The sequence below is a fragment of the Phalacrocorax aristotelis genome, chromosome 12, assembly GCF_949628215.1.
Source record: "Phalacrocorax aristotelis chromosome 12, bGulAri2.1, whole genome shotgun sequence".
Lineage (NCBI taxonomy): Eukaryota > Metazoa > Chordata > Aves > Suliformes > Phalacrocoracidae > Phalacrocorax > Phalacrocorax aristotelis.
Genome location: NC_134287.1, coordinates 13,444,917 through 13,457,945, shown reverse-complemented (window position 1 = coordinate 13,457,945; position 13,029 = coordinate 13,444,917).

The following is a 13,029-nucleotide window of genomic DNA, read 5'->3' as shown; positions in this document are numbered from 1 at the left end:
ATACAACCCATGAAGATTTTGACTCCTGATTTGTCTTCTACTTACATCTTTTGACAAGGAACTGACTTTGAATGTGTCCTAGAACCTAAAAGAGATGACAAAACAAAGTCAAGACATCTACAGCCATTTGCTCTAACACACTGCTTTTTGAGTGAAGAAACCTTGCATGTTCTCATCAGCTTAAAGATGTGGTAAAGTCTGTGCAAAAAGGCAAAACAAAAAAAAATGTGTAAAGTATATACACAAATGCATAAACATATATAAAAAGAAAAGGGTTGCAGCATAGCTTAAATATTACTTCCTTTACCTTGTGCTTCCAGTCACCTGGCTCAAGGCTTTCAGTATATCAGAAATCTGTATACATGGAGTTCAGGCTGCATGAGGCTGCGTTCCAGAGCAGAAACTCTCTGTGTATTTGTAAATATATACATACAGTTATGTGCTTTCATTCAATTTAGATACAACAATGCCCTGTCTTCTGCCTGAGCATCAAAAGACAGCCACTGACATAAATGACCATAGGTTAACTTTGCCACATTAACACCACATCCAGAGAGGACAGTAGATGAGGTGTGTTTATATGTCCAGGTATGCAACTATATACGAATACACCAGTATAGAAGTATATGGATATTTGTGGATATCAACTCATAAAGCATCTGTGTGCTTGCATGGAGAACTTTCTACATGAAAGGACACATTCATGCCTTACCTACATAGTGTGCATGCATGCATAAGCCATCACTGACAAGTACAGGAGTGTATAAAGTGTGTTTGTATGTGCCAATTAGGCCAACAACTCCTGTGCTGATGAATGGCTCTGAATTGTGCGATTCCAAAGAGGCAGTGGTGAGGAGCAGAGTGGCTGGATCTGCTGTCGTGTGGGAGACAGGCAGCCAGCAAAGAGGGAGCATCGCCATGATTGACACATAAGCATTGTGCTACTCTGAGAGTCTTTGTTGTGTCCCTATATGGTCTCATTTGTTTTTCTTGGCAGTCCCCACAACTCATTTAGTGGCAGCACCTCTTGAAGAGACTGTGGCATCTGGTGGGAAGGGAAGGAGGGGATCCATTCAAAATAAAAATAACTTTAAAACAGAAAAGTTCTCTCAATATTTTAGTTGTCTAAATATCTTACAAATGCTTTTGTGTTTCATACAAGCAAGAAGGTGAAGGGATTTTCACCGCTGCCTGTGTGGTGATGAAAGCAAGCAAACAGTGACCCTGCTGCTAAATAGGCCCATTTCCAGAGTTTAGGAGGACTCTCATTTGATATTCCCAACAAGGGACATTCTTCTTTATTAACCTTTACATTAAGTTTGTGCAATTCCTGAGTGTTTTTCTCCAGACATTCCCTTATGACTGCTTTTCCCTTTCTTCCCTTTTGAAATGGGAGTGCAATAAATGTGCAGAATGACCCCAGTGCCAAAGCAGGCACGATGTCCCCTATGTCCCACACCTGCTGCAAAAATCCCTCCTCCTGGGGCATGGAGAGGGAGGGTTGCCCTTCCAAAGGGTTAAGGCTTTTCTGAATACAGATTTGTATCTCGGGCATAGAAAACAGCACAGCAGGTCGGATGAACAACAACAACAAAAAAGACCCTGGTTAGTTTGAGTGTGTGACATTTGCCTGGGGGAAGAAAGTGCAGAGCTCATTGGAAATCCTATTGTTGAAACTCTGACCAGTCAGTTATAAAGTGTCATGATTTAATATGCCAGAGTTGTTTCCATTTTCAGGGTCAATCACTCCATCTGTATATGTGTGTGTGTGTGCAGTGAGCCTGTGCATTTAAAGAAATATTTTGAGTTTTTATGTTGCTTAATTTCCTTTACAGGAATTCATTTTGTTTTCAGCAGAACAGATCTCCAGCAAGATTGGTTCCTTCACAGCACATGAAGGCACATTTTCCAACATCAAATCCTCCAATCAAAGCAATGAAAGTTAGAGATTGAAGCAATAATTACTACATTGATCAGGGTTTATTCTGTTATATGATTAATCATACAAGATATTTAAAAATATCAGCTGCCTGCCTGCTACTGGTGTGAATTCCAACTGAAAACATGATTTATAAAATAGCTAGAAAAAATGTCAACAAATTTGAGCTTGTTACGGCAACCTGCAAGTCCTACACATTTCAGTGTTTAGACATCAGTTTGCGATACCAGTTTTCTTTTATGACTCTGGGCTTTGTTACCAACTTACCTTAATAGGGTTCAGCCAATGCAGATCTTTTGACTCTTTTTCTCTCTGTCCTCACCTGTCAGCCTTCTCTTCATCAACTATATTTATTACAATCAAGCCCTGTCAACTGTCACAGCTTACATACAGTCTGCCAGTAAATATGTCTTTCCAGTCATTAGACATTCCTTCCAGTCACCTTGGGATTTCTACCTTGTCTATCTCACTCCAAAAAACTTTTGTTCAGAAGTATTAGACTCCCACAGAGCAGTGTCAGCTTGGGGCCATTACTGTAGGAAGTGACAGAAAACACCAAACTGTCACTCATTAGGATCTAGTTTTTCCAGAGTTGATGTAAGTCAGATTTAGCCCCAAAACGAATCATGATTTATTTAATATATTTGCTTCTACAAGTGTCAGCTCATCAACTTAAAATGTTTCTCCTTTAACTCTATTGAGGCCTGTACAGAAAGTTTTCTTTGAAATCTAGTTTTTGCTCTAAGGCTCAATAATTAGAACAGAATCAAGAACAGTCAAGTTTCTGCTCTACAGGTGCATTTTAGTGGTGTCCTTGGTTTTATAATTATATGTACAAAGCATTTGTGTTAGAATTAAGGCTGGACATGTGAGAAAATGCCACCTGGTGGGTGAGCTCCTTTTATGCTGGCTGCCAAGTCTGAGGTGAGATAATATAAGTTTATGGATAAGTTTGAAGAGAGAAAAACAATTAGCTAGGGAAACAAGGATGGGAAAAGAAAAAAAATTCCTATTATTTCCTGATTATGCTGAGAACCGTCTCTCCAAAGGACCTACAGTCCATCCATATCATGCAAAACAATACCAGTGAGCAATATTCAGAGGTGCTTCTGCAATTGCACCTATAGTAAAAGCCTCTGCTGAGAGGCATAAACCCCAAATGGTCTCCTTCCTCCCCAAAAGTGTGTCTGTCAAGCTGGGCTGGTACTGAGAGAAAGATGAGCAGAGGGCCTTGGAGGTCAGTGAATCACAGAGAAATGTGGCATCTCCATTGGAAAAAGTGAGAAGAAAGAGGGAGGGGTAAAGGTCCATAGCCATTAACCTGAGAGATTTGAATTGCTTGCACCTCAGTCACCAGAGAGCCAGCATCAGGTCCTTCACTGGTAGAAAACAATGTAGCTCAAATGACTCCAGTGAATTTACAGAGCACAGACTTAGCTAAGTAACGCAGAGAAAATGTCAGTAGCCAGATTTTGCATTGAAATAAGGATATCATCATTAGTGATTCACTTACATAGCAGCTATTACAGACTGTAGGGGACTATGCAGTATTAGAAATAGCATGTTTGTACCAATGACTTGGTTTCACTATCTCAGGTAGAAAGAGTGTCTATAAAATCACAGGTTATCCTAAACAGGAATATATACACAAGTGGTGGAGAATAAATAAAACTGTCCCATAAATCATAAGTCACTTGGGATTTTCAGTGCACACAATTACCAACTTCTCATTCTTTGTTTTCTGGCTGTGAAAATAATGATTCCTGTCACAAATTGCCATCTGAAATTAAATATGGAGCACAGATTATGACAGTCATCAAGGGGGTAAGCAGGGTTTATGAATCATCTACAGGATTTCCAATAGCCGTGACTGAGCAGCCTTGATCCTGATAAATGTGTGAGTGGGAACAAGTTTCACCATCAGGAATACTGAAAATTGTACATCATTTGAGATTTCCATCCTAGACCATGGGATCCATCCAGTGTAACTCCTGGCCACTACAGGGCTTCAGCAGTCCCAGGATGCTAGCACAGGGGCAGCAATGAACACCAGGACATGTAAAGCTGCTTACTTGGAACAACATGCTGGGCAAAAAATCTTTGGGAAACGACATTTAAATGTTGTGTGATGTATTGAAAATGTGATCCTTCAATATTGCTCTGTTAGCAAACAAGATCACCTATAAATGCTTCTGACAAAGTTAAGCTCATTTTCTCCATTTTCATATGGCAGCTCTGGAAATGTCCTCTGTTTAAAAAGCAGATGTTTTTAATGTTTTGGAGACAGTAGGAGAAGAAGTTGGTACTTACATATTTTAACATTGAAACCCCAGGTTGCAGCTGATGAATATTGTGCAACCTTTCTTCTTTTTGACCTGGTGAATGATGAAGAGCCACTACCTGCTGGTAGCTAAACATAACTCATCATAATTTACAACTTCTTACTGAAAAGAAGCAGTGTTAATTATAAAACAAGGGAACGGAGGGTAAAAGTTAGAGGGTACCATTTACCTTGGGGTGGGAATGCCTATTATTTGCCAGCACCACTGCTCTATTTCTGCACTAATTTTGCAATATTTAAAGCTACATCAGGCTCCTAAACAATGGCAGGGATCCGTGTTTCTAACATGCTTTTAACTCCCTCACCACCCTTGCCAACTTAATTTCTGCTTTAGAAGTGCTTTGCCCCAGCTGGATTGCTCACAGCCCCTCCTGCCTGAGGGACTGCAAGGGCACACCATCTTCCAAGATCAGTACTCACTAAACAGGCTGGCCCATACAACACCTGCACAGGAAGGTCTTGCCAGGCTCATACCAGTTAACACTTTTTTACTGCTCCCAGGGAGGTTCAGGTGAACCTGCTGGAAGTATCCACCATGCCAATGCCTGTCCAGAGCTACAGACAAAGCGGAGCAGCGTCTCCTTTCACTGGCAAGGAGAAATTGCATCACATAATTAACAATGAAGACTTCATGCCAAGGGGTGCCTATACCCAGGCACAAAGGACGAGGCTGACTAAATTTTATCATGCTCTTCATTTGCGAAAAGGGTGAAGATACGGTCCGTGAGTTGGTACTGATATGGTAAGAAAGGCCAAATTCAAAAACACCAGCCTGAGGGCCACTGAAAGTGTGAAGTATTGCTGACATGCAGAGTAGTGATAAGTGAAGTAGATTTTCATTAGTATTGAGAAGGCCTGTCTCAAACAAATATACCAGCATTAACAAAGTTTTGCAACCCTTTTGGAAGCAGATGCACATTTACATGGCTGGGAAGCAGACATCAGAGGATTTAAGGGATTTTTGTGCAAGGAAAGACATGCTTCCTGCTGGAGTTGCCCTCAGGCTGCTTTCTCACTTTTTGCCTCTCAGGTGATCTAGGAAACCAGCCTACAGAAACCTAACTCATCGCAGCAGGCAGACCCCCAACAAAATCAACAGGCTTTGGATCAGGCATAAGATCTTAAGTTTATACACAAGATGGCAAATAAATTGTCACAGAGTAGTGTGAGAAAGCAAAAAGTGACCACAGACACGCCAACCACATTGGGAAACAAATGAAGGACCCATCACAGCCCAAAAAAGAGACAAGGTGGCTAGGACATGGTAACTGTATCCTCAGTGTGTTCCCCCGCGAAACCCAAAGCAAGGTCTGTAACAGGAACATCCTTAGGAGGTGGATGTCAATAACCCAGCATGATTTCCACCTGCCCTGTGGGAGCTGTAAGAGCTACTTTTGCATAAGAAGGCAATAATTCCTGTCTCCCTCAGCCGCCCACAGGGAATCTGTCCAGCACCCTCTCAGAGGACGTGACTCAACTGAAATCAGCTTCAGACCTTGCTGGAACTCCAGCGCTGCATTGTCATTTCAACCATATCTTTGATTTTTAAGCACTTTTCCCCTCAAATATGTCCGTTGGATCATTAGATAAAAAATTCTGAGCCCACCTAAAGCCCTTCATCACTGGCCCTAAAGAGGATGTCCTAAAAATGAGACACTAGATTGTGTTTGGCAAACCACCTAAAATACTTACACTGACCTGAACGTTGCTCTCAGTCTCCTTGGCATGAAAACAGACTAAATAAATTCTTGCATGTTGACTGCAGCAACACATTTATACAAACTGCAGCCAACAATGAAAATAATAACTGCTGGAGGTGTAGACGAGGAAAGTGGTGGGGGGCAGGAGAAATGAAGAGAACCTCAAGGTTAAACGAGCAATGGGTCGGGGCACACAAAAAAATGTAAACAAGAGAAATCTTTCAGCATCATTCTGAAAGTAAAGGCAGATTGAATCATATTATGCAGGTGTACAGAAAGCACTTTTCTGCATTATGCCATCTCAAGTTCTTGCTCCTATTTCCTTTTGTCAAGAGGTCTTTGATTGAAGACATGATTGTCTTCCAAAGAAAGGATGAAATGTCATGTGAATAGCTCAAGCGATAGACTTCAGCATCTTGGACGAAGCAAGAAAAAGCAATGCTAATGGATTTGTACAGTAAATAATATGGGGCAAGAGGGAGAAACAATCGGGCTTAGCAGAAGTAAAGAGAAGGCCGCTTGAACCTCCATCATTTGCAGTGATTGCCATAGGTTACTCAGCTCAATGCACTTCAGGCTGGGGGAGGAGGACTTCCAAACTTCCCCTATAAAAACTAGAGGGGCACAATAACTGTTAGCTACCTTAAGCCCTGATTTTTTTATTACCTCTTTTTTCTGATTTGCTAGTTCCTCAAAACTGTTTGTCGCAAAACATCTGTCCTCATTCCTGAGGTATGGTGCACTCCCAATGGATCACCGCAACTGCTCTGTAAGCTGTGACAGAGAAGACCAGCTCTCTGACTCCTACCCATGATCACAAAGTATTTCTTCTGGCCCACAACTGAACGGCCCAGACTTCATAAGGCTCTTCTGTATCCATGTGAAATGAACTTTGCTCTTCAAGAGACCTGCCTCACCTGAAGTTTTGCCAGTTCAGTGGGAGGTAAGGACCTGCTAAGCAGGCACAAGTAGGTTCTAAATGAATCCCAGCAAAGGAGAATAAAAATCACTAGTCACAAACATCCCACTGGATTAAACTCGTGTCATAAAAAGTTGCATAGAGAGAAAGAAAGCTGAAGACACCGTGACTTTCAAGACTGGGATGCTGTGCTGTTTCTGGAGTTGAATACATACTTTCTGCTGCATTAGAATAACACAACACACAACAGCAGTTCTGCTGCACGGCTGGCAGGTTGGAGATTCTGGAGCCCAAGCAGCCAGAGCAGCCTCGGCTCTAGCCAGCCCCAGCCCAGACAATAGGGCTTTTGGCATCACTCCCAATGTAACCTTGTGGAGGGCTGTGCTCTGAGAAAATGGGGTGTAGTGGGGGAGGGATACAGAGGTGGGCTGTAGCTTAGCTCACATAGATGTGATTACACCCTTCCAGTCCCCCTACTTACCTTCACCCTGCCAGCTCCTCTGCCCTGCTCCTATCTGCTCACTACACACATACTTGCCTGCCTTTCTCCTTCTGATCCTTCCTCACCAACCTTTCCCAGATGTTTTTTCTGGTTGTCACCATACCCACTCTCCCTAGTTCCCATTCCTATTTCCCCTGCAGTTATCTGCCTCTCCCAGCTCCCACCTCTGGCCCACAGCTCTGTGCATGTTCTAATCCACTCCTCTCACACCCTCTAAGCCTTCCCATTTCCACTCTTTTCCACCCCTTCCTCTCTTTATCGCCAGGTCCAAATCCTGTTCCCTCAGAGGCTTGTCCTCATCACCATAGTGTTCATCAGCATGGCTGCCTTCCCATTCCCTACTGTGTCCCAGGCACCAGCAGAGAAGTCAAATTTCTACCTTGTTGGCATCTTAAAAAATAACTAACAACATGTTTTGAGGGTTGGGGTCTTTTGTTTTGTTTTTTTGTTTGTTTGGTTTTGTGGGGTTTTTTTGCCTCATACCTACTCAAGTACTTGGCTTTGACCAGTGTGAATTTTGTGACACAGGTTTCACAGTCCTTGGTGTTATTGTGCTCTTTCCTCTAGCTGGCATCAGGGCTCCATTTCCCCCTGCACTGTCTAAAAGCTGTCTCAGAAAAAACACCTTTCCAGATAAGGAGAGATGGCTCACTATATTAATGTCCAACATGACTCTCTCCAGGGTAAAGGTGGACAAAGAGGACTGCTTTGAGACATTGCCTCCCCTTTGGGAGCAAAGTCAGACTCACCACCGGTCAGGGCTGGACAGCAACCAGACTCAAGTGTTGGACTCAGCTTTCCATCCATCAGCACATAACAGAAGGCCTTTCTGAACAGTTGCAAATATTAGGTTTCAGATACAAAAAAATACATCTAATTCCCTTTGGCCTTTTGGCTGAGATCAGTAGTAGTATCTGTTTGAGATCTGACTCATGTTGTATCAGGGATGACAGCACTCACTGGCAGGGGCATGTGCTCTGTGATGTGACAGATCTTGCCTGTCTTGGCTCCTCTGATCCTATCATTTGGCTGCCCTGTGGGTACACTGCGCACTTACCTGAAGACGCACAAGGAGCTGCGGGATGCCATCGCACTGTCAAGATGCTTCATGAGATACCAGCAGCAGAAGACTTTCTGGAAATGACACCACATAATCATCCACTTCACACGGCTAACTTTGTGGTGCAGCTTCCTGGGGCCATCTCATCCTGTTCAGGAACAACAGACAGGGTAAAAGAGGTGAGGTATGAACATTAAAAGCACCATATCTGGTCTTCTAGCTATTGAGAGCCTAGAGTAAGCCCCATGACTTCAACTGCCTCTTCGATCACTGAGCCGACTCAGAAAGCTCGGGAGGTGGTAATGGTAGGAGACTTTGTAGACCACTAAATCAAACCAGAAAACAGGATGTGTTACTCCTTAAGACCTGTCTGGAACACATCAAGGGGAAGAACTGCACTGTTAGGGGGTCTTCAGTTTGGGAAGCATATGCTGGAGGTTTCATGCAGCTGGTAAATAAAGCATTACTTGGATTTCTCAGCAAAATAAGACAGAGAGAAAAAGAAGTCTAGAGGATAATTCCTTTCATGAGAAAGGTACAGATCCAGTACGTCATTCCTGATTGCCAGGAGTTAATTAGGTACAGGCATGAAAAGCTGTGGTCACTAGACACCTCTAGTTGTGCCAATAGTACAAACAGGAGAGTCCAAGCAAGTAACATATGTAGTTCACTCAGAAGAGCCAATTAATCAGAAACAATTTGAAAGGATTAAGAAAAAAAGAGAGAAAAATGGAAATGAAGACTAGAGGTACTTTATAATGAATTTCTCTAAGCAAGATAATTACGGAATTGCTGTTAAGTTTAATTCACATAATATTTCAATGGAAAAACTGGTATTTGCAATACTGATAAGGCACAGGATGAATGGGTGAAGAGCTGGCTACTTGGCAGATCTCCAGAAGAAAATTGTCAACAGAGAGTCATCACTGAATGGGATTTTTCCTTAACGAAATTTAGCAATAAGTAGCACTGGTCTGCAACTAGCTGATGTTTTCTTCAGTGGATTCAGTTAGTAAACATAAATAGCCTTGTGCATATGAATTAGTCTCAGTAAAAACTATGTGCACATCAGAACATCTCTGCAAATCAGTTTTGGAAAACTTCTCATTGAAAATGCTTCTGACCTGATCTCTCAAAGTCTCTGCTGATTACAGGTATGGGAGAACAGAGAGCCTGAGAGAGGGACAAAAGCGGGGGCTGCTGTTGTGGGGGTGGCACTTGCAATACACTGAGACTCTTGGCAAGGTGGGAAGAATTCAAAAAAAAGGTGTTCTGATACAGACTGAAGGAAGATTACATACATGGGAAAGCATGCTCTTCAGAAGTGTCCACCTATCTCAGCTGGCTATTGAGGGAGCCTAGGAGATGAGCTGAAATTAGATTACTTACTTTCAGATGCCAGAACGACTAGTTTGGTGGGATGTTTCTCACCCCTATAGCAAAGAAGAGAATAAGCAGGCTAGGAGAATACACCCCAGGCGAGCATAGGCTAGACTAGGGGATCCAGTTGTCATGTTAAAAAAGGGCATTACAAAATTGGAGCAGGCTCAGAAAAGAGCCACAAAAATGATTTACTGACTGTGGATAATGTTTGACAGGGAGAAACCTAAAGATCTCACACTGTTTAATTTATCAAAAAGAAGATTAAAAGGTTACTTCATTGCAAGCATTATCTCACAGGAATGCCACGTACTGAAATGCTCTTTAATCTAGCAAGAATGGCACAAATATTTAACATTGAGGGTGATTAGCCACTAGAATGAAATACCAAGGGAAGAGGTGGATTCTCTCTCTCCTGATGTCTTCAAATCAGGTCTGAACGCTTTTCTGGCAGATGTGCTTTAATCACACAAAAGCTGTGCTCTAGTCAGATGCAAGTTACTGGGCTGAATGCAGGGGAAAATGGGTGAAAAAAGGATGTACTCCTGGCCTCAAAAATCTACAAATCTGTGAATGCCAAATGTAATTTGAATGTACTTGCAGGAATCAAAGTGTTCAAAGTGTGCTCTACTTTAAGAGGTAGGAATCCCAAGAGCATAGGTGGAGACGTGCCTCTAGTGTTTATGAACAGCAACTAGCTCTAAAAACTTGATATCTTGTCCAAAATCTGACACTGACTCCTCCCATGACCCAGGCGTGACCACGAGGGCTTCAAACCAGGCTATCTAAAAAGAGATGTATCAAAACAGTCTGATTTTCATAGGTGGTACACATGCATACACAAGCATAGCTCTGAGTTGAGAGGGATTTGTGAGCACTTAGCACCTATGGATGTGAATTTAGACACCTAATGAAAGTGGAACACTTTGGGAGCGATTTCAATAGCATCTGAAAGACTCTTTGGAAAACCAGCCCTCACTTCCAGTGGTCGCTGTGCTCCTAGACCAGACCAGCGCTTTTAAGATTCCAGCTTTTTGGCATCACCTTTCTTTGTTTTCTCAGTTGCAAAATAATCACATTTCCTGGACTGGACAGCTGAAAGGATTAACATTAGAGTGCTAGTTTTCAACCTGGGAGTCTGCAGACCACTGGGGAGCTCTGTGGTCTACTTCTAAGGTGTCTGAGAGGTGGCTAAGAAAAACAAGTCCATTTATGCTGTACAACACTAAGAACGTGCGTTTCAAAAGGGACCTACTCCTCTGGAAAACACTTCATGGTCCCCAAATCAAAACAGGAGAAAAATACAGAAACAGAAACTGAGAAACCGCCTGTAAGTGACCGGTGATTTGTAGCTGCTTTCCACGCGTGGCAGCCAGGGAAGCTCAGCCTTGTTAGGGAGCAAGGCAAGGAGCCCCCCGGGCTACACCCTTGCTGGCTCCTGCCTTCCCAGGCAGCAGGTAGACAGCTCTGCCCGAGGAGCCCATCCGCAGGCAGCGGGGGGAATGCTGCCTCCTCTCCGCACCACCAGGAGCAAGTGCAAACAATGGAAATAAGCAAAAGGGGCTATAGGAAGCAATTGTATCTAAAGCATCCCCCACATCTCCTAGCTCCCTGGCTGACACCTCCCGCCTCCCACCAAACTCGGCGCCAGCTGACAGGTTTTTCATTGCCTCTTCTCTGGGGCGAGCAGCAGGCCCCTAGCGCTGCCAGTCGCTCCCCCAGCAGCCTCCGATGCTGGCACGTTCAGGATCACTTCTCATCTTTGTCTCCAGCCTCTGTCTCTCTCACCTATTCCCGTGAGTTTGGAGCATAATTTTTTTCCCTCTCCTTCTTCTTTTTTAAAGAAAAAGCTTTGCTTGTCAGGCAAGCTTTTTTCTCCCTGAACTCTCAGACTTCCAGCCTTGACACAGACACAGAAATACTATTCAGAGGGTGAAAGTTTACAGTTTCGAATAACAATGCCAGCTGCTATCTTGGTAACAAGTTCCAATTCTGATGCAGAAGGGATGAGAGGGTGGGGAGGAGAAGCCAGCAGCCTGGATGCCTAATGCTGTGGGACTATTTTGGTATCCAATAGCTGCGGTCTAAAGGTGTCCATGTCTCCAGGTGTTCTGAGAAACAGCTCTGCATCAGCAGAGGGACCGGGAGACTATGCCCCAGCACGGAGCATCCGCCTGGCCTTGGGGAAGAGCATCCGCCTCCCTCATACCTCTGCTGCCTGGATTGTTACAGGGAATACAAACCCTCCGTAGCTCGCTCAGGCTGTAATCAGATTTAAAAAAGAGATAAGAGAATAGGGTGCAATAAGGGAAAAGTATTCAAACAGCATCATTTTGGGCTTAGCTGCTCCTCTAACAATAACTTTTGTAGTGGGCATCAGACTGTGCAGTTCATTTACAGCTGTAGAAAGGTTTTTCTATGGTGCATGCTTTTTAAAGCATTTTGGATCGTTTCTTTCACAATGCTGATTTTTTTTTAAATCATTGCCAAATAGCCTGTAAAAATCAGACTAGCAATACACATTTACAAGAGACATTCATCTCACTTTTTAATCTTGAAATCCTAGTTCTTTAATCTTAATACTCCAGCTTTGTATTTGAGCTTTGTATTTGCATACAGAGTTTAAGCAAACAGTCACGATATCAAATAACAAAGCATGAGGCTCTAAGAACTGAAACGGTAAATAAGAAACATATAACACCCAGGCTTGACACTGGACATTTTGAAATACCAGATCACTGAAGAAGAATTCACAACACTCTTTCATTGACATCTGACTCCAAATAATTCTTTCATCATTTTGACATTATCAGCTACATAATAAAACAGGCTTTCTTTTTTTTTTTTTGTTTAGATACATAATTTATGATTTTATCAATAAAGGGTTATTTTTTTTAACAAGCCATAGCCGCAGAAAGATTTGTGCTGGCTTTTTTAAAGCATCAATGACTATAAGATGTATATATCTAGTACAATCGTAGACCCGCCTTTCCTATTTATTTTATATGTATGTGAGTATAAACATAGACATACAATTCTACCGTTATTGATGTTTAAAAAAATCTGAAGTAAACATTTCTTGGGATAGTTTTTTGAGAGCCTGCTTTAAGAGAAACAAATGTATCGACACAACACGAATCATGTATTTGAACCAAATGGAAGATGTCACTTTCTTAAGGTAGCTCACA